General features: G+C 42.9%; 1 pseudogene across 5 annotated transcripts; it reads left to right on the top strand.

Moving 5' to 3' along the window:
- Window positions 1-3161: 3161 nt before the first annotated feature.
- LOC310828388 (C-C chemokine receptor type 5 pseudogene) lies at window positions 3162-8131 on the top strand (annotated as a pseudogene). Of its 5 annotated transcripts, none has more exons than XR_014568583.1 (3): window positions 3183-3286; window positions 4649-4750; window positions 6941-8131. The product of XR_014568583.1 is annotated as a C-C chemokine receptor type 5 pseudogene (transcript). The 5 variants fall into 5 exon arrangements; XR_014568584.1 differs by lacking the exon at window positions 4649-4750 and adding an exon at window positions 3549-3597 and having other exon boundaries at window positions 3245-3261; XR_014568585.1 differs by lacking the exon at window positions 3183-3286 and adding an exon at window positions 3303-3597.
- Window positions 8132-21778: the final 13647 nt, after the last annotated feature.

Here is a 21778-nt window from a genome sequence, read left to right as displayed (position 1 = left end):
CATTAACTTAAGCTCTTGAGTCAATGTATAAACAGAAAACCAGCTGTATAAACAAGTACTCAAAGCCCTCTCCTTTATCAGTCCGTGACGGCAATGGATGGCCTTGCCAGTTCCGAGTAGAGCAGGGATGGCACTTCTGGGTCTTATCTTACATCCTGACCACAAAGACGCACAGACCTTGTAAGGTCTGACAAGAGACCCGGGAACGGTGCCAGGAGTGCTCTTAGAGTTGGTGACCTCCTGCCCCAAGATAAGAGTATAGGAACAGGAACAACCTTTTATGGTCAAGAGTGCCGGAACAGGAACAACTGTTTATGGTCATGGATGTCAACTTACGTGTATAAGCTGACGTGGTTGGATTCCTGGGGAAGGGGGGAGAGGGTGCCTGGAAGATTGAGACCTGCTCCACTTTTCTCTGCTTTCGCGTATGCAGATACAGTACCTACTCGTAGACCATGTAGTTCAGCATCCTGTTCTCATAGAATCATGGAATTGGAAGGGAACCTGAGGATCATCTAGACCAACCCGCTGCAATGCAGCAATATCCCCCTTATAGGGATTGAACCTGAGACTTTGGCCTTATCAGCATCATGCCTTACCCAACTGAGCTATCCAGTAAATTATGCAGTCAAGTTTCCTGCATTTGGAAAAATCACAGGGGTCAGCATACCCGGAGTGCGATGGATGAGCCTTACCCTGAAAGAACCACCTTCATGTGCAAACTGTCTGCATGAAATGTTTAGTTTCCTTGTTTAAAACATTTCCGTAGCATCCTTCAATTAAATAGTTTTTAAATATTTAATTTAGATCCTGCCCCTAGTCATGAAGGAACACATAAATCCAAGAACAATGCGGGTGGGATGAAAGCCAGTTGTTGTGTGGATCCTGTGTGGTATTATTACTCAGGTTTTGATATTTGGGAGCTTTCACCCGTGACATGGGATCCCCTGCTGGTTAGAGAGGCATAGATGAATTGGGCCCAAGTCATCACCTCATACGTGGTAACTACAGAGCCAGCCCAAGACATTTTGCCACCTGAGGCGAACCACAAAATGGTACACACACCCTGCCAGGGAAGAAGGAACAAGGGGAATTAAAGATCTACCTTGGATTCAAGAGTGGGAGGAGACCACCAGTGCCTCCTACTCGCGAAGAGGCTGCTGTAGAGGCAGCAGAGGTGGTCTCTAAGGTGCATTCTGCAGCTGTCGCTACCTTTGTGGCGGTAGCGGTGGGGTGTGCATTTCTTGGGGGGTCAGATCTGCTGCCCCTGTGGATCCCGCCACCCGAGGCAGCCACCCCACCTTGCTTCATAGGTGGGCTGGCCCTGGGTAACTGAGCTTGTCTTCTGAAAATCTCTGCTGCCTAATGGTGATGCTTTTATACAGGGTGAGTCTTTTAAAAGAGACCCCATGGAACATGTGTACTCTGTATCTACTGTGATAGGAATTTTATGGTCTTAGATATATGGCAACGTTCATAACCACACGTACATAGATCAGCACAGGAAAGCCAACCTGGAACCATTTTGATTCCTAAACTGAGCAAATGTTTCTCTGCATGGTCAAAATGGAAAAGCCTCCCCATTGTCTCTTCCTTCACAAATCCTGTCTTAATTTGTGTTTGAATAAGGGTGTGAGCCTTATCATTACAAGACTGCCCAGGCTCCCCAAGAAATCCAATCAAGTAAGCTGCCAGACAGGAAATAAACAAAGCGACAGGAGAAAACAACATGCAAATGTTCTGTTTTAGACCGCCTTATCTGAGGGGTGGTCTTAGGTTACACCCCTTCTGTGATGAATGCATGTTTCTGGGGGTGGTCTCACAGGGTGGCAATTTCAATAGTCTTTATAAGGCCTTGCAGGCCATTGTTCTGGGTCCTCTTCCTCTCCTGCGTGTGAGGGGAGCACCCTGTTGCAACAGATCAATAAAGATCCAGCTTACTAGCTGCTTTGCTTCTCAATATTCTCTGGTTGGCCTCTGTTATTTTCTCCTACCAATAGGGAACCTATGTAAGGACTCTATATGGGCTCTTGGATACCCCATAAGGGAAAAGGGCATATTTTTATTTACAACACTACGGAGCCTCTTTTAAAGGACCCACCCTGTACATGAGGATCTCCTAGTGAAGGGTCATTAGACCATTGTTCTCTATATGATCCCAAAAACTGTTTGAGGCATTTTCTCCTCTCTCATATGTTATGCCCAAACCCCTTCCTTAAAGGGGGGAGGGAGGTTTTTACACCAGCCAGAAGAACAAGGCTTTTTCTTCTTGCTTAGATGTTACAGTAAAAATGGGCCTCTCTCTCTCTGGAATGTCTGGCTTAGGCAGGTAGAAGAGATAAGAGCAAAGTTGAATGGGTGTCATTGTAACCCCAGACAGGGGCAGGCTGAAAAGGAGGAGGCAAACTGAAAAGGAGGAGGGTAACACAAGAACAGTGGCGTAGCGTGGGTTGTCAGCACCCGGGGCAAGGCAAGTAATTTGCGCCCCCTAACCAGTGGATTTTAGTAGGGGCAGAGAGCTGCGAGTGCGAGCGCCCCCCCCCAGATGTTGCACCCAGTGCGGCCGGCCCCCCTGCACCCCCCACGCTACGCCACTGCACAAGAAACAAAGCCCCATCTTATTGCTATTAGTGTAAATCACATGTTTTACATCTGAACACATGTCTATGCATTCTAAGGGGTATAAAAAGTGGGCGCACCCTTACTGGGCTGTGCAGGTTGCGAGCTTATCGCTCTGTACCTTTGTTCTGCATATATGCATTTCAAATAAAACCCTGTTAAGAACCTGCAAGGACGTTTTGCCGCTTTGTGTGAATCTGTGCTCCGGGGACCCAATAGCAGGTAAGGAACAGGTCCAACACTAGGTTTAGGCTTATTACTTTTTTTAAGACAAGCAACTCACTGAAAGACTGTCGAAAGAATCATCCTCAATCTGGGCGACCCAGAGATGTTGCTGAAGTTTGGGGCCTCTGGTTTAGTGAGCACTTCTTGCATATTAAGCTTATACTTCATGGATTACTGAGACTCTTATATGAAGACACTGGGCCAGACAACACTGGGAGTGGTGGTTGTTGTTTTTTAAGTGGGTTAAATGAACAACCACATGTTCATGTTCACTTCTGGTTCAGAAGTGAAATCCTTATCAGAATCCGCTGAGTGAGAAACCTTTTAACAGAACCCCTTAAAGTGAACACTTGTCAGACAACCTTTCAAGGCAGGCAGTTTTGAAGACCACCTCAGAAATACTTTGTGAACAGTCCTGTGAGTTGATGGGAATGGATTTTTGGTAATTATTTGATTTGGCAACATAAACTGTAACTCAAAATTGTGCAATGAAAGTCTAGCAAGATACTGTACTTCAGTTTTCAAAACCATCTGTAGTAGTACAGAAATAGCTTTTGCTGACCAAATGATTCCTGTTAGAAGGGAACTAGTCTTGATTTTGAGCAGCAATGTTTGGTGGCTAGAAATTTGCAGAACAATTCCTTCTTCACAGAGAAAAGGGCTATTTCCTACTTTCTGCTTTTTACAATGTTCCTGTTCCAAAGAATCTAGCTGTCGCCACCATCTTTTAAAAGCAAGCAACTTTGTAGATTGGTAAGTTAATTTAAGGGGGGGAGCACTTGCCTTTATGTGAATAAACAGTGAGAAAGTCAACATAGATAGGAATGCTGCACGAATTTCTAAGCCTGTAAACTGACCAAGATGTAAAATATGTGAATATTGATATTAATGAACCAGTTAACACTTTCCTGTTATGTTCATATTGTTCAGAACATTGGAATTCCATAGTCAGTTTTTGTAATCAAAGTCCTTTAATTTTCACCTCCATTGCTGGATTTTACCAATGGTGCTAACATTTAAACTAATATGCATGCTTTGACTGCTTTTAATTGACACAAAAAATTGGGTCAATTAAAAGCCTGCTTTTAATTGACCCAAATATCACTTTCCAGTACTCTTGAATGTGCAGATGAAACTAAAGCTCCAATCCTATAGCCAGTTACCCATGAGTAAGCCCCACTGAATTCAATGTATATGTACAAGATTGCCCAGTGAATGTACAACTTGCCCCAGTTGGAGCTGGTCCATTTACACAATTTCAGTGATGTGAAAGCAGAGTTTTGAAATTAGTATCAGCCTAGATCTTAAAACACTATCCGGAGGAAATGAATATGCAGGCGGAGTATTTTGAAAGTCGATCAGAGTTTTGTTTTATTTTGTTTTTAAAGTAAAGTAATATTCTGGATAGGTTAGCCAAAGTCTAATGAAAGCAGGACTTCTGCACTTTAATAGTCGTGTAAATGACCCTGAATATTAATTCATTAATTAATAAAATGTATACATCACATGGTTGCAAAAAACAAACAAAAAGAAAACCAACACTCAAAGTGGTTTTGTATTATTAATATGAGGCTTTATAATACAAAAAGGAGTAAAGGACCCCTGGACGTTTAAGTCCAGTCAAAGGCAACTTTAAAAGTTTCTGAAATGTGGTGTCCACTATTTGTGGTTTAGCAGCTGTGCCGGACATATAATGTATCTATAATAAAACATGCCCTTGTTTTTAAATCTTTGAGACATATTTCTCCTTTTTGTTCTGCACTTCTGGGTACTTCCTTTTTCATGTTGTTTCTCATTTCTGTAGTATCGTTTGTTGCCAAAGGCAACTGACATGCTGTAAAATGGCTGTTTTAACCATGTTTACTCAGAAGTTAATCCCACTGAATTCAGTGAGGCTTTCTCCCTGGTAAGTAGGGTTAGGATTTCAACCTTAACCTGCTTCCTGTTGTGAATTTTTAACTCATTATTGCTCCTTTCACTTGGTTAGAAGTGATCACTTTGCTATCTGCGTATTTTGTTACTACTCCTTAAAGTCGCCTATTTCCCCCCAAAGTGGGAAGAACCAGCTGGATTTGACTGCCTATTTTTGACCACCCAAAGTCTTCATTTTCAATTAAATTTTAAATCCCTCTCAACATCAAACCATCCCTTTCCGCTGCCTACCTCAGTTTTGTCTGCCTGATTGGCAGCATCTTTGATGTATTTCAGGCAGGATTCTCTCTCAACCCTGCCTGGAGACCCCAGCGACTGAACCTGAGACCTTCTCCATGCAAAACCGATGCTGTAACACTGAGTTTTGGCCCTTCCAGAACTTTATACTGAACTGCAATCCTAACCCCATTTATCTGGGAGTAAACACGGGTGGCGCTGTGGGTTAAACCACAGAGCCTAGGACTTGACGATCAGAAGGTCAGCAGTTCGAATCCCCGTGACGGGGTGAGCTCCCTGCCAACCTAGCAGTTCGAAAGCACATCAAAGTGCAAGTAGATAAATAGGTATCACTCCGGCGGGAAGGTAAACGGCGTTTCCATGCGCTGCTCTGGTTTGCCAGAAGCGGCTTAGTCATGCTGGCCACATAAAGCGAGATGAGCGCCGCAACCCCAGAGTCGGTCATGACTGGACCTAATGGTCAGGGGTCCCTTTACCTTTACCTTAAACCCCACCGAATTCAGTGGGAGCTACTTCTGAGCAGATAGTTTGGTTTGTAGCCATAGAAGGCTTTGGTGAGAAGGCTTTGGTGATGTGCTCTTAAAGTCACTTCATTCCTTTTGTTTTTGTTGTCATAAGAGTCTTCTGTTTGTGCAGAAGACTAACTGAGTGATCTGTTTGTTTATGCTGGAAGGGAACCCGAAGGAATGCAGTTGATTTGCAAATATCTGTTGGCGATTTTTGTGTCTATTGCGTGCTACACAAAAGAGAACATATATTTCTGCATTAACAAAAGACAAAATGGTACACAGACTTGTGCAATTGGAGGTTAACAGAAAATACCAGTTGAAAGTGGGAATGAATGGCAGAATGGATTGAGGTGTGTTTGAACATCGCTAACCAATACAGACATTCAGTGGGAGAAGGTGGTCACAAACACAGTCAGAGCATTGTAGGCAAATATGTTAACATCTGCAGGGTTCTGTCTCAGGTTTGCTGTTGTTCAACATCATTATAAACAACTTGGATGATGGTGTTCAGGGGATTCTTATCAAATTTGCAGATGACACCAAACTGGGAGGGGTAGGCAATGCTGCAGAAGATAGAAGTATATTTCAAGCTGACCTAAGCAGATTGGAGAACTAGGCTAAAACTAACAAAACAAATATCAGTAGGGTCAAATGTATGGTTCTATTCTTAGGCAGGAAGAACCAGCTACACAAATATAAGATGGAAGACACCTGGCTTGCCAGAAGTACATATGAAAAGGATCTAGAGGTCTTAGTAGACCGCAAGCTTAACACGAGTCAACAGTGTGATGCAGCAGCAGCAAAAAAAAAAAGAAAAAAAAAGCTAATGCTATTCTAGGCTGCATCAAAAGAAGTCTAGCATCCCAATCAAGGGATGTAATAGGAATAGCCACCTTCAAATATCTAAAGTGCTGTCACATGGAGGATATAACTTGTCTTCTCATGCTCCAGAGGCTAGGAACCAAACCAATGCATTCAAGTTAAAAGGACAGAACATTTCAACTAAACACCAGAGAGTTTTCTGACAGCATGAGCTGTTTGACAGTGGAACAGACTCTGAGAGATAGTGGTCTCTCCTTCTGTGGAGGTTTTCAATGAGAGGTTGGCATGTGTGATCTAGTTGAGATTCCTGCATTGCAGAGGGTTTGACTATATGACACTATGATTCTATGATCCAATTCCCCCTCCCAGTTTTTTGTGTGTTTCTTTACGCTTATTCTTTATTCTTAATATTTAGACTGTCCGCCAATATCTTGAATCTCATAAGCAGACTTGTTTGCCAGTATCTTGATCCTCATAAGCAGACTGAATATTCAACATTAGCAATAGTTTTTTTTTAAATAAATAAATAAATTATATGTTACAATAAAGTTTCATGCTGATATCTTATATGATGTATGTGAATTCTTTATTCTCAGGGAAGAAGATGGATGATTATATTGATTTGCCAGAAGATTATTATCTAACCACATCTTATTACTATGATACAGACGTAGCCCCAGTCCGCATCGTGGCGGGGGAATCCTTTGCGTCTTATGTTGTGCCACCGCTTTACTCTCTGGTGTTCATATTTGGCCTGCTGGGCAACTCACTGGTGGTGCTGATTCTCATCAGATACAAGAAGCTCAAGAACATGACCGATATCTACCTGCTCAATTTAGCCATCTCGGACTTGCTTTTCATCTTCTCGCTCCCCTTTTGGGCTTATTACGCAGCCCACCAATGGGTATTTGGAGACGCAATGTGCAAAATTCTCTCTGGGATCTATTACGTAGGCTTCTACAGCGGAAGTTTTTTTATCATCCTTTTGACAATTGATAGATACCTAGCCATCGTCCACGCCGTGTTCGCATTAAAAGCCAGGACAATCACCTATGGCACCTTCACAAGTGCCGTCACTTGGGTTGTGGCCTTATTCGCCTCTGTGCCAGAATTTGTATTTCACCATGTTCAAACGGAATCTGAGACCCACAAATGCACCATTCATTATCCTTCAAAACATGAAAATGATTGGAAGCAATTTTTAACTTTAATGAGGGTTGTCTTGGGCCTAGCTCTTCCCGCAGTCATCATTGTCTTCTGTTACATGCAGATTATAAAGATTTTGATTAAGGGTAGAAATGAGAGAAAGCAGAAGGCTGTCAAGCTTATTTCTGTCATCATGATTGTTTACTTCCTTTTATGGATGCCATACAACATCACACTTTTGTTACAGACCTATCAAGATTCAATTTTCTCATGTGGCTTAAAAAATGATTGTGAGGGAAAGTTATCTGTAGCCATTGGGGTGACAGAGATCATTGCGATGATCCACTGTTGCATCAACCCTGTGATCTATGCCTTTGTGGGGGAGAAATTTAGGAAATATACCTCTATCTTTTTCCAGAAGTGTACGTTAGTTCCTCTCTGTCCAGGTCGCGATCACCCTAGTTTAGATCGGTCTACTTCCTCCTACATGAGTACGACAGAACATGACATTTCTGTTGGTTTGTAAAGTGATTGCCAGTTGTGTGCTCTTTTTGTTTGTGTGCTTCTGTTTAGTTGTCATGCCTAAGGAGCAGAGGACTATCATGATGAACTCCTGCACATTAAAATTTATAAATACACTACTGCCAGGCTAGGCATGGTCAAATCTGTCAGTTTTCAATTTCAGCAAGTTTCTGATTTTTCCATTGTTATGTTTTGTTCTCTACATTTCCACAGCAGTTTGTGATTTTAAAAAAATATAATTTCACCAGCATTTCCACTAATATCTTTTCTGTGCCATTTCTCCTAGCATACACATTTTTGCAAATTGATTTTCTGTAATAGAATGCACTTTCATATGCCATTTTCACTAACGTGTGCATTCTAACGGACATTTGACATCCTAGCATATGCATTTTTGTATGCATTAATTGGCCGAAGAAGTGAACTGCAAAATTTGGAGAAATGCACATTTTCAAGGGTCTTGGTTCTTGCATTGCATTTGAAAGAACAAATTAAGTAAATGCGAACTGAATCTAATTTCTCCCCAATCCTTAGAGATAGCACAGATCTGGGGAAATGTTTTGTTAGATTAGAAGAAATTAAAATTACAATGCTGGTGGATTTTCTGGAGAACTTAAAATATATGCTGCGGGGAAGACTGTCTCACAAACCCGCAGATCGTCCGTGATCTGTCAGCTTGCATCAAGGTGCGAGTGGCAGGGATGCTGGGTCTAAGGGCACAGCACAACTGGCACTCTCCAGAGCCACTCCTACATGCAAGAGACACCTGTTTTTCATAATTATAAGATTGGGGGGGGGGGACCAGGCATGTTCTCATCTTAAAACGTGGATTAAGGAGGTGAGCAACCACTATCTTTCCACACTTGCAATATTCCATCATGATTTGGCGAAGCTCAGCCAGAAAGAATTTAATTACTTGAACGAAACACAAGAGGCGGAAATTATAACTGAATGCATGATATACAACCCTCAAAAACTCTAAGAGAAGTTGGCAAAACCAGATGGAAACAAAATGGCGATCATTATTGCGCTTTTACAAAAAAAAGGGGGATTCTTATGGAAAAGAGCTCCTTTGGACTTAGGGTGTACTGTATTTCGTTCCAAAAGACATCTGCTTGTATGGATTATTTTTATGCATTATTGTGGACAGAAATTGTGGACAGAAAGACGGAAAGCGCTGGATCCCCGCCAGCTCTTCTAGGGCCCGGAAGAGTTTGGGGTGTGTGTGTCCTGTTGTTCTTGGAGGAATTCAAGTAATTTTCATATAATATACAGCTGGGAAGCACGTCCCACAATACAGCAATATATACAGACATATACAGACATCAGCTCATTAAGACATTGGGGAGAAATTGTTGATTGGCCATTTATAAACTTTACTTTTGGAATCAAGCCCCGTGTCTTTAATGAGAACTTGACGAACAAGAGAGAGATAAGAGGACTGAATACCAAATAACTGGACAGTGAATAAGATTATTTAAAAAATGCCTATTGTGGGTTAACAATATGGAAACTTTGCTACAGAAGATGCGAGCCACAGAAACAACAGCTCTTTAAACTGAGAATAAAAATGGATAATATTAGTTTTGAATTTGAAAAATACTGAAAATGCAGAGACATGAATGAGGATGATTATCTCTAGACATCTGTAACATGGGAAGTCCCAATAATTTTTTGATAATTGGAATATATAATTGGTGTATTGTTATTATTGTAATTTGGATTGATTTGCTTTAATTTGTCATTAATTGGAAGATTGTTATTGAAAATGAATAATTTAAAATATATATATATATGCTGTGAACTGATGTAGAAATGTGGACAGATGAGAAATGAGAAAAATGAGAAAATGGGGGAAATTTTGCACTTACCTTTTAAAGTGGTATCATTTCTATTCCCTCTCGCTGTAATATTTGCATGTTACAGTGTGCTGTTGTCATTATTCATCTACTGTGCCTGAATAATGCCTTTTTTATTTTTTTAAAAAAGCCCTTTCTTCTACTGCAAAGATCTTCCCTTTGTGAAAGATCTGGGATAGATTCTCAATATTTTTATTTTTTTGGCATGTACAATCCCACCTTCTATGTGGAAGGGGTAGGGGTTGATGGGCATGGTTTTGGAGACACCTGTTTTGTGCCACTTCCATTTGACTGGTGCAAGTTGTCAGTTTGTGAGCTATTTAGTTCAGAGGAGAGTTCAGGGACGAGCTGTAGTGGGCTATGGGGTTTCATTGAGACTTCAAGAGGGAAGTTCAGATGTAACTTGGTGTCAGTAATTATCTAAATGTGCAGTGTCATTCCTCTGCATTTTAAAAAAACACACTAAACTAACACATGTTGTTGGCATCCATTTGTCTCCATTGCTGGGGGGGGGGGGTGAAGTCAAACCACTGTGTTTACACCATCCAAGTGACCCCCCTGGGGTGCAAGCCTGGGCAGTATGCATGGAAGTCCTGAGCTGCCCAGATGACAAGACCCCTCTCTTGGTCTTGCTGATATGGTCCAAAGGAAAGAAGAGAAATGTGTTTGGCACCAGCTTAGCTTCAGGAGTTGGCAGAAGAAGGTGTACAAGGCACCATCCAGCCATCTTTGGGACTCAACTCTGGATTTGTGTAGGGTTTACTCCTTAGACCTTTGTTCTCCCAAAGGTATCCTGCAAAGCAGCGGAAGTTTAGGATCAGAGCTTTTCGCCTAACCTCTTCTAATCTCCTATACTTCCAAATGGTTAGAATTCTGGAATACTAGGCTTCCTGTACTGCCCTCACTCCCACAAAAGGGCTATCTCAGCATACATCCTCGCGACTAACATCTACTGGCTAGAGGAACATGAGGGTATATAAGGGATGTGCCCATAGCAACAGGACTTTTCTCTATTGGGCACCACCCACCATTAATGTGGAAGTGGGAAAAACACTGTTCTGTAGGAAGAACAACAAATGACCATCAGTGCAGAGAATCGGCTCCAAAACCACTCTTTAAAAGATGGGATCAATAAGCAACTGTGCCAGTATACATGGTAAGGGTGGAAAGCCCTGAGAGAACCTAAAACACCAGATTCACCCTTCTCTAGCTACTTGGAGATGCAGTCATACTGCTGAAGCTTGGGGCATCTGGTCAAGTGAGTACTTGCTGTGCATTAAGACAGGGGCGGAGGAAGGGGGTGCAGTGGGTGCTGTCCACCCCGGGTGTCACCACTGAGGGGGGTGACAAAATGCCAGGTGGCACTTGTTATGTACTGAAGTTCTCACCCTGGGCCAGCAGGGGGATACTGTAGGTAGTTATGCAAATAAGGGATCGAAAGTGACGTTCAGTAATTGGATAGTTTTAGAAAGTTGTTACAGTAACGTTGTACTGGAGCTCTATACAAGCAGGCTGACTGAACCCTTCAGTTCAGTTCTGGCCTGGCCTGTGAATAAACAAGAGCTGTTTGAAGAATCGCTGTGTCGTCTGATATGTTCACCCACAACTTAACAGCACTCACCGCGCCTGAGCCACACGTCCAAGCGGTCCGCCCTCTGCCTCCCCCCCAGCTGTAGGGCGGCTGAGTGGGAGGAGGCAGGCAGACTCCAGAGGCCCTGCGGTGCGCCCTGCCCCTATGGGCGGCTCGCCCCACCCCTGGGTGCACCACTCCAGGTGCCCAAACAACCTTCCTCCGCCGCTGCATTAAGGCCAGCCTTCAAGGACTTCTGAGACTCTTGCATGAACATTGGGCAAGGCAGCTCTGAAGACCGCCTCGGAAGTCTTATATAAGCAGCTCTGCAAGTTCTTTGGAGTGTGTTAAATGAACAACCAGATGCTGATACCATTATCAGTAATCCACAGAGTGAAAAACCCTTAAATGGAACCCATTTCCTATGTGAAAAAAATATGTGGTTTCATAAAGATATTGAAGAGCAAAATTGGTAGATGAAGATTTTTCTTCGTTGTATTTTTGTGTTTTACAGCATGGGCTGTAATCCAAGTTTGTGCAATTGAAGTCCACGGAGAAGTAAGATGCACTGCAGTTTTTTAAATCCTCTGCTGAGTTTTGCTAGCCTGCTAAACAATTATTTTTAGAAGGAGGGAACTGTTTCTTTATCTTTTTTTTTTAAGAAAGGAGAAACATTTGTTCACTATAAATTTGCAGAACAAGTATTTCTTCACACAGGAAGGTTTTTTTTTTTTTACAACGTGCCTGATCACCAGCATCACTGAAAAGCAAGCGATTGTAAATTGGTAAGTAAATTTAAGTTGTGGGGGGTTGCATTTATATATATTAATTAACAGCAAAAAAAGAGTTAACAATGATTAGGAATGATGCATGAAAGTAACCTACCTGGATGTAAAAAAGGCGGTTATTACAAACCCTGAAAACTGATGATTAATATTGATGACCCTTTCTTTACGTTCATATTGTTCAGGAAAAAAAAGCCATAAAGACCGAATTGGGTTTTTCTGCCATTTTTAAAAATTATCTTTGGCTAGATGCAGTTAATAGTTTTTCAGTAGCTTGAATGCGATATGAAAGAGCTACTGTTTCTTGTTTCTTCTCTGCAGTGAGATATCCAATCAGATAGTTGTTCCAAATTTTGACAAGAGAATACGCAAGGCTGTGGGTGGTTGTTCCCCAGGCAAAAATAGCAAAATTCTTTCCTCTTTAAATCTTGGGTGTCATTTATTCACGTGCATATGCGGACTGAGGGCCATTACACAAGGAAAACACTCCTATGTGAAACAAAATTTAAAAATTCCTTCCAGTAGCACCTTAGAGACCAACTAAGCTTGTTATACACTGAAACAGAAGTGTATCTGAAGAAGTGTGAATGCACACAAAAGCTCATACCAATAACAAACTTAGTTGGGTCTCAAAGGTGCTACTGGAAGGAACTTTTTTATTTTGTTTCGACTACGGCAGACCAACACGGCTACCTACCTGTAACTACTCCTATGTGAGTAATACTGCAAAAAATGTGCATCTAATAGTGTAAAACACACTTGGTTATCATGACAGGCTGCCGCAGGTACATGCCTTTCACATGACTGTGTAAATATGGACCACGTGCTATTTTCTGATATTTTGTTAATAGGGAAGTTTGCTGTTTAACCGTGTGTCATTTTAAATGCATGGTACGATAACGATTTTGAATGAAAAAGAGGAGGCTTACTATTGGATCAGCAAAATGCCAATTACTTTGGGCACCAGAGGAGAGACCTGAATATTGCCGGGAAACCTGTGGACATCTATGCGCTCCACTTGTGGGCACATCTCCCCATGGAATTCCTGCTAGGAAGGGCAGGCTATTCGGCGAGCAGATTTTGCCCTCGCTCCAACAACGTCCCCTAAAATCTTGCAGGGTTTTCCCATAGGAATGAATGGCTACTATCTGTTTAAGTGGAATAAATTAAAGGGAAGCCATAGCTATCTGCTCCCTGCACCTCGGCATCCTAGTCTTCAGGGGAAATGACTGTAGCTCAGAGAGAGAGAGTGTCTGTTTTCCATGTAAAAGGTCCCAGGTCTGATCTCTGTCATCTCTGGTTGGTGATGGAAATACCCCTTTATGAAAACCCTGTCAGTGTAGTACTGAACTAGATAGTATTTGTTTGTGTAGTACTGAACTAGATAGTATTAATGGTATGATTTGGCATTAGGAAGCTTCCTTTTTTAATTTTTTAAAATTCAAACTTATAACAAGACATATTATCCAAAAACATACCATCCTTGTTTCCCCCCCCCCATTTTTCCTCCCTCTCCCCTCCCACACAAACCCCCACCCCCGCCCCCCGACTTCCCTCAGTTCCAGTCTTTGGTTTCTCTGAGACTGCTGTTTTCTGCATGTTACAAAGTTGTATAGATCCTCAAACTATTTAGCTGATTATTATCAATAAAAGGTTTGTGAATGTTTATTCAAAACCTGCCAAGCAGTCCAGTTCGCTTTGTTGCATCTTCAGATACTTTGTAAAGGGTTCCCATTCATCCTTAAAGTCACAGTTATCCTTGTCCCGTAGCTTATATGTCAGTTTTGCCAGTTCTGCATAGTCCATCAATTTTTCTTGCCATGATTCTTTAGTTGGGGTTTCTTCAGTCTTCCATCCTTGTGCTACCAGAACTCTCGCGGCCATTGTCGCATACATGAAGATGTTTTTCAACTTTTTTGGCAGGTCTTTCCCTACAATACCCAACAAAAATGCCTCGGGTTTTTTAACAAATGTTAAATGGAACATTTTCTTCAATTCGTTGTATATCATTTCCCAAATTTTTTTAATTACCTTACAATCCCACCACATATGATAAAATGTCCCCTCCTTTTCCTTACACTTCCAACATATCTTTGAACTAGTTTTGTTCATTTTCCCTAACTGCATTGGAGCATTAGGAAGCTTTCTATACTCTCATCAAAGCCTTCATTTACCCATCCTTGGTTTTCCAATCACGCTTTGGTTCCTGCCAGTGCTGTTTTTCTAGAAAAGGAGGTGCCAGAACTCACCACGAACTTCTCCCGTGTTCTCTTAGAATGGCAATGGCACCCACCTGAGAGGTGCCGGAGCTGAGATCCGATGAGCTGGCTGAAAAAAGAAAAGCCCTGGTTCTAGCAATGGTTATTTAGAATGAGCATGTGCTAGGAGCCACCGTGTTCCCTGTCACGCCCCAACTTTAAAGCTGCTACAAGTCTATCAAGCACAACGCTAACTCAGCTTTCAAAGACAGAGGCGAGAAAGTGGAATTATTTAGTTGCAAACCAGGCATAGCTGTCAACTTTCCCCTTTTCTTGAGAGGAATCCTATTCGTTGCAAACCAGGCATAGCTGTCAACTTTCCCCTTTTCTTGCGAGGAATCCTATTCGGAATAAGGGAATTTCCCTTTAAAAAGGGGGAAAGTTGACATCTATGAAACCAGGCCGCATCCAGTTCACCTTTGGGTCCATTCACCTCAGTGCTTGAAGTGGGAAGAAAAAGAGGGTGTGTTAGTATTTTGTCTGCTTTTCATTCCATTCTGTTTTTGATCTGTTTGCAAAGAAGTAGGATGACATCCCACTCGGTGCCAACCAAATGTGAGCACTGTATTTAAGGAAAGGGGTCAGGAGTGCCTCACCCATTATATCTCAAACGCAATGCACTTATTGCTACAGTATTCTATTTCTAGCCAACTCTATGGTTATGAACTCTATGGTCCATAACACGGTGATGACAATCACTGGGCCAAGCATACTAGAGTGGAGGCCCCAGAAGGAAGCCCCACTGAGTTCAAACATGTATTAGAAATTTAGAACTAGTCTGCTTCTGACTGTTCTTAGAAAGAGTTTACTAGGTCTATGTACTAAGTAAAGGTAAAGGGACCCCTGACCATTAAGTCCAGTCACAGATGACTCTGGGGTTGCGGTGCTCATCTCGTTTTACTGGCCGAGGGAGCCAGTGTTTGTCCACAGACAGCTTCCGGGTCATGTGGCCAGCATTACTAAGTCACTTCTGGTGAACCAGAGCAGCGCACGGAAACGCCGTTTAGCTTCCCGCTAGAGTGGTACCTATTTATCTACTTGCATTTGATGTGCTTTCAAACTGCTAGGTTGGCAGGAGCAGGGACCAAACAACAGGAGCTCACCCCGTCGTGGGGATTCGAACTGCCGACCTTCTGATCGGCAAGCCCTAGGCTCTGTGGTTTAGACCACCCACATCCCTTATGTACTAAGTAAAGCAAAGGTAAAGGGACCCCTGACCATTAGGTCCAGTCATGGCCGACTCTGGGGTTGCGGCGCTCATCTCGCTCTATAGGCCGAGGGAGCCGGCATTTGTCGGCAGACAGCTTCCGGGTCATGTGGCCAGCATGACTAAGCCACTTCTGGCGAACCAGAGCAGCGCACGGAAACGCCGTTTACCTTCCTGCCGGAACGGTACCTATTTATCTACTTGCACTTGACGTGCTTTCGAACTGCTAGGTTGGCAGGAGCAGGGACCAAGCAACGGGAGCTCACCCCATTGTGGGGATTCGAACCGCCGAACTTCTGATCGGCAAGCCCTAGGCTCTGTGGTTTAGACCACAGCGCCACCCGCGTCCCTTATGTACTGAGTATGCATGGTCAATCAGCAGCCTCTTTGCTAAAAAAGAAAGGGGTGGGTGACAGATTTTATACCATTGCTGTCACCATTATAAAGTGAAAACAAACACAACGCGGTTAGAACGTGGTGCTGATAATGCCAAGGTTTCAGGTTCAGTCCTCATATTGGACAGCTGCATATTCCTGCGCTGCAGGGGGTTAGACTAGATGATCCTCAGGGTCCCTTCCAACTCTACAATTCTATGCTTCTAACAAATGCTGCTAAAACATAAGGCCTGTTTTGCAATTGGAAATACTCGAAAACAAGCCTCTCAGCCTCGCTGAAAATGTTGCCTTCCTCCCTACGGAAATCTGAAATATCATCCTTGCAAAAGCACCATTATCATTGAGTCACAGCTTCTCTAACCAACCCCACCCTGTATTCTGTGATATGGAGATAACGAGTTATCTTACACAGTTGTGAGGAAGGTGTGTGTGTGTGTGTGTGTGTGTGTGTGTGTGTGTGTGTAACACTTTCAATACCCTCACTTGCTGTAACTGCAATATCTATTGAATATTTATTGCTATTTACTTTGCCCTGGTTACTTCAGGTTGAAAATTCCACATTGTGTACACTAAATATTCTAGTTACACTGTTGAGATTCTCCTAGATGAAAGGTGGCCAGCATATACCTTCAGTTTTGTAAGTGTACAAAGCCAAAATAGTTACCAAGATTAGGTGCAGACTTCTGCTTTGGATACTGGGGATTAATGAATCCCTGAGGAGAAAGATCTTTTGCATCCCATATATGCAGCTAATGAAATTGGTAGCAAGCATTTGTTCTTTGGAAACAATGGTACAGTCTCTTTCAATGGGTTATTGGCACCACCAACATCTATCCCCCTTAGATTTGGGCTATGAATCCCTGGCTTTGCTTGATGATGATTCCTCCTGGCTCAAGCTGGTTAACAGCCATGTTAACACTATCAACTGTTGACCACCCCATCTTCTGCCTCTTTGGTTAGAAAAACCAGCTGCCTGCATTAAACAGAGACTTCTGCATCTTAGCTTGCAAAATTAATTTGCTCTGGCAAATGAGGTTTTTCCCACCTCTATACATCAAACCTAGACAGCATCTTAAAAAGCGGAGACATCAACTTGCCAACAAAGGCCCGTATAGTTAAAGCTATGGTTTTCCCAGTAGTGATGTATGGAAGTGAGAGCTGGACCATAAAGAAGGCTGATTGCTGAAGAATTTATGCTTTTGAATTATGGTGCTGGAGGAGACTCTTGAGAGTCCCATGGACTGCAAGAAGATCAAACCTATCCATTCTGAAGGAAATCAGCCCTGAGTGTTCACTGGAAGGACAGATCGTGAAGCTGAGGCTCCAATACTTTAGCCACCTCATGAGAAGAGAAGACTCCCTGGAAAAGACCCTGATGTTGGGAAAGATGGAGGGCACAAGGAGAAGGGGACGACAGAGGACGAGATGGTTGGATAGTGTTCTCAAAGCTATCAGCATGAGTTTGACCAAACTGCGGGAGGCAGTGGAAGACAGGAGTGCTTGGCGTGCTCTGGTCCATGGGGTCACAAAGAGTCGGACACGACTAAATGACTAAACAACAACAACAACATACATCGAAAGCAACCTAGCATTAATTATTTGCATGACTGGTGTTTAGCAACATTAAATATTCCTAGAGAGAGTCTAGTCAGTGGCTATGCTCAATGTTTTGTCTTCAGCGTTTATGGAAGATTGATGCACTTGTCTATCTTGGCCCATGAGTTTGCAAAAGTGGGTCAGTCAAAATTTTAGCATGTGTTATTAATTAATTAACAGGAAACTCTGAGAACTGCAGTTCTGGAAGTAGGGATGGAATGGTTTGGGTGTGTGTGTGTGTGTACCTAACTGATAATTCTTTGCATACTCATTAAACTACTGTTCCCAGGAATCTTTGCAGAAAACCATCACAGTTAAACGGGTATAGAGGCCATTATCAGGAGGTGTTTTGCTGATCATTTCCTTGGGAAAATGAATGTGCATAGACATGAAGGCAATTTAAACTATTACGTTCAATCCATTCCTGACACAGAAAGACATCTTTCCCATAGAAAGCATATGCATTTTAAGAGTGGAAATGTAACCATTGGAACAGTTGCTCCATGGCTGTTTATGTGGCTAGGATTGCACCATAAATCTTCAGTTAAATTATTGCAACAGTGCCTTCTTTCTGATTTTGTTAGTTCATTTCTGTAGCCTCACTGTGCCATCTTTTCACAATAATTCATTATTCATGCTCATGTAGGATGCACTGCACAAACATCTCTTTTTGAAAGTTATAAAGGTACAGTCTACCAACCAAGAACGAAGCTTCTAATAATAATAATAATAATAATAATAATAATAATAATAATAATAATAATTTATTATTTATACCCCGCCAGTCCAGGTGGCTTCCAACAGAATATTAAAATACAATACACTATTAAACATTAAAAGCTTCCCTAAACAGGGCTGCCTTCAGATGTCTTCTAAAAGCCTGGTAGTTGTTTTTCTCTTTGACATCTGGTGGGAGGGTGTTCCACAGGGTGGGTGCCATTACTGAGAAGGCCCTCTGCCTGGTTCCCTGTAACTTGGCTTCTCGCAGTGAGGGAACTGCCAGAAGGCCCTTGGCACTGGACCTCAGTGTCCGGGCAGAACGATAGGGGTGGAGACACTCCTTCTGGTATACTGGACCGAGGCCGTTTAGGGCTTTAAAGGTCAGCACCAACACTTTGAATTGTGCTCGGAAACGTACTGGGAGCCAGTGTAGGCCCGCCCTGTGGAACGCCCTCCCATCAGATGTCAAAGAGATAAACAACTACCTGACATTCAGAAGGCATCTTAAGGCAGCCCTGTTCAAGGAAGTTTTAATATTTAACGCTGTACTGTTTTTAACACTTGATTGGGAGCCGCCCAGAGTGGCTGGGGAAACTCAGCCAGATGGGTGGGGTATAAATAATAAATTATTATTATATTATTATTATTATTATTTCAAGACTGGTGTTATGTGGTCTTGGCGGCCGCTCCCAGTCACCAGTCTAGCTGCCACATTCTGGATTAGTTGTAGTTTCCAGGTCACCTTCAAAGGTAGCCCCATGTAGAGCGCATTGCAGTAGTCCAAGCGAGAGATAACTAGAGCATGCATCACAATATGCAGGCAGGTAGGGTCTCAGCCTGTGTACCACATGGAGCGGATAAATAGCTGCCCTGGACACAGAATTGACCTGAGCCTGCATAGACAGCTGTGAGTCCAGAATGACTCCCAGGCTGCACATCTGGTCCTTCAGGGGCACAGTTACCCCATTCAGGACTCAGGACCAGGGAGTCCTCCACACCTGCCCGCCTCCTGTCCCCCCAGAACAGTACTTCTGTCTTGTCAGGAGTCAACCTCAATCTGTTAGTCGCCATCCATCCTCCGACCGCCTCCACTCACACAGGACCTTCACTGCCTTCACTGGTTCTGATTTGAAAGAGAGGTAGAGCTGGGTATTATCTGCATACTGATGAACACCCAGCTTCCAAGAGTTTTAGGGCTGCTTCAGAAATTATCTAGGTAACAAATGAGCATGTCCTGATGAGTATGTTCTACAGCAGGGATGATAAACCTATGAGCCACATTTGCTCCTAGCAAATATGCCTGTCCTGATATGAGGACATTCTGTAACAGAGATGGTGAATCTCTGACCCTCCAGATGTTGTTGTACTGCAGCACCCAACCCTTCATCATGCCAGCTGAAGATGATGAGTCAACAACCTCTGGAGGGACAGAGGTTTCCCATCTGCGTGGTGTAGGAAGCCATGACCAATTGTTTATTTCTGTGCCGTGGAGTTGCAGGAAACACTTATTTCCAAACACAAATAGCAGGGCAAAGAACTGCAAAAAGTATTTCGGGAGTCCTAAGGAGGTTGAGATTTGGCTTCCATCAGCAACCCTTTGTGCAACGTGGCAAACTGCTCTTGAAACCAAGTCATTTCTTTCTCTTGCTGCTGATTTTTAACTAAAGTAGCCTCGGGAAACTTTTAAAGTTTGAATTAAGGGGCACCTTGATCTGTTTAACTCAAAATTCACACACACCAGCTTTTCCCCCCGTGAGCAAAAAAACAACAACCCAACATTCCTGTGTAGGGCAGGAAAGTAAAAACTAAAAAGTAAGGGGAAATGTGTGTGCGTCTTATGGGGTGAATGCAGGCTGCGCAGCTATCCCAGAAGCTGCGCAGTGCTCCCTCTCGCTGTTCTAGCTTCTGGCTTAGCCGTGCGACGCCTCCTCAGGGCAGCGGAAGAGCCTTCATCCTGCTGCCCTGAGGCTTCATGCGGCTATCCCACGAACCCAGAACAGCCTTCATCCTGGGCTGCCCTTCTCCCTCCCCAGGGAAAAGCCTGCAAGCGCCGCACACATGCTCCACGCGGCTCGTGAAAGGGAGCGCTGAGCAGAGCCTGGGATGCATACAGGTTATGCTCAGCGCTCCCTTTAAAGAATATTTTTTTCTTGCATTCCCCCTCTAAAAACTTGGTGCGTCTTATGGTCAGGAGCGAAAAATATGGTAGTTGGGTGGGGAACAGATTATTTTATTTAATAACATTGATTTACTGGCTTGGTTGTAGAAGGGTTAAGTAGCCCCTATCTCGACCATTACTCAAACCAGCTGTAAGGCACCGTGGGGTTCAGGCTTTGCTCTAGGAATGAACACAAGAGTTCTAAGGCTGCTTTGGCAAGGAACTAGCAGAAACTGAGCCCTTGTATAGTGGCTGGCGGCCCCTATGCTGCAAGATGCTGCTTGACTTCTAGGGGGTCCAGCCTTCTCCAGTAATCTCCTACTGAGACGGACTTCTTCCGCAGTGGATTCCTCCCAGGTGGGTGGGGAAGCAATGGCTCTGCACGTTCATCTGGTGCAGTGGTTCTCGGGCTGCTCCTGTGTGTTGCCACCCTGCTTTCAGGGTTGGTGTGCTCACTTTCATCACCCAGTGAAGAGGCACCTGACTCTTGCTTCCAGACGCACACTAGCTGGTCGGACCAATGCCGGCAGCAGCAACTGCTTGCAAGCTAAGGAAAGGAGGCATGACGACAGAGGAATGGGTGGAGGGACAGAGGGAAAAGGCCTGAGGTGTTGTTGGGAGGAAATCTGAAAGTGTGACAAACTGTTAATCTGTGACCAACATAACATTTGTAAGCTTTTTTTTTTTTAAAAAAAAATTTTTTGCGTTTTAGCTATTATTACCTGAACTTCAACTAACGTTAAACTATTTGTGTGTTCCCTATAGAAACAGTATTTTTTTTAAAAATGCCACAATTAGTTTAAATGCTTTATCTTTCTTGTGTGACCAACGTAACAGTTTCGCAAAATTGATAATTTATCTGTAAACTTGACTCATTGTTTTCTCTAAACATATGAATAAAACAATTCACCTGCAGCAATAAGAGCATATGCTTCATTACGGATTATCTGAAAAACATATGTGATGAACAGTCAACGTTAGTCGGTTTTAAAGAGGCTTTGTGATAGTTAAAGGTGTATTGTAAAAAGAAATAGAGTTGAAAGGATAATATTAATTGGCAATATAATATATCGAAAATGCGTAACAAATAGAAAGTATGGATGATTGGTGGAGGAGCTGGTGGAAGTACAAAAACTGGAAATTTGAGAACATGGTTGTGTTGATCAACTTGTAAAAGAAAATTTAATAAAAACTTATTATTTTTAAAAAAGAGCATAT

The sequence above is a fragment of the Podarcis gaigeae genome (genome assembly GCF_964106915.1).
Source record: "Podarcis gaigeae genome assembly, chromosome: 12".
Classification (NCBI taxonomy): domain Eukaryota; kingdom Metazoa; phylum Chordata; class Lepidosauria; order Squamata; family Lacertidae; genus Podarcis; species Podarcis gaigeae.
This window is presented reverse-complemented; position numbering and strand designations above follow the sequence as displayed.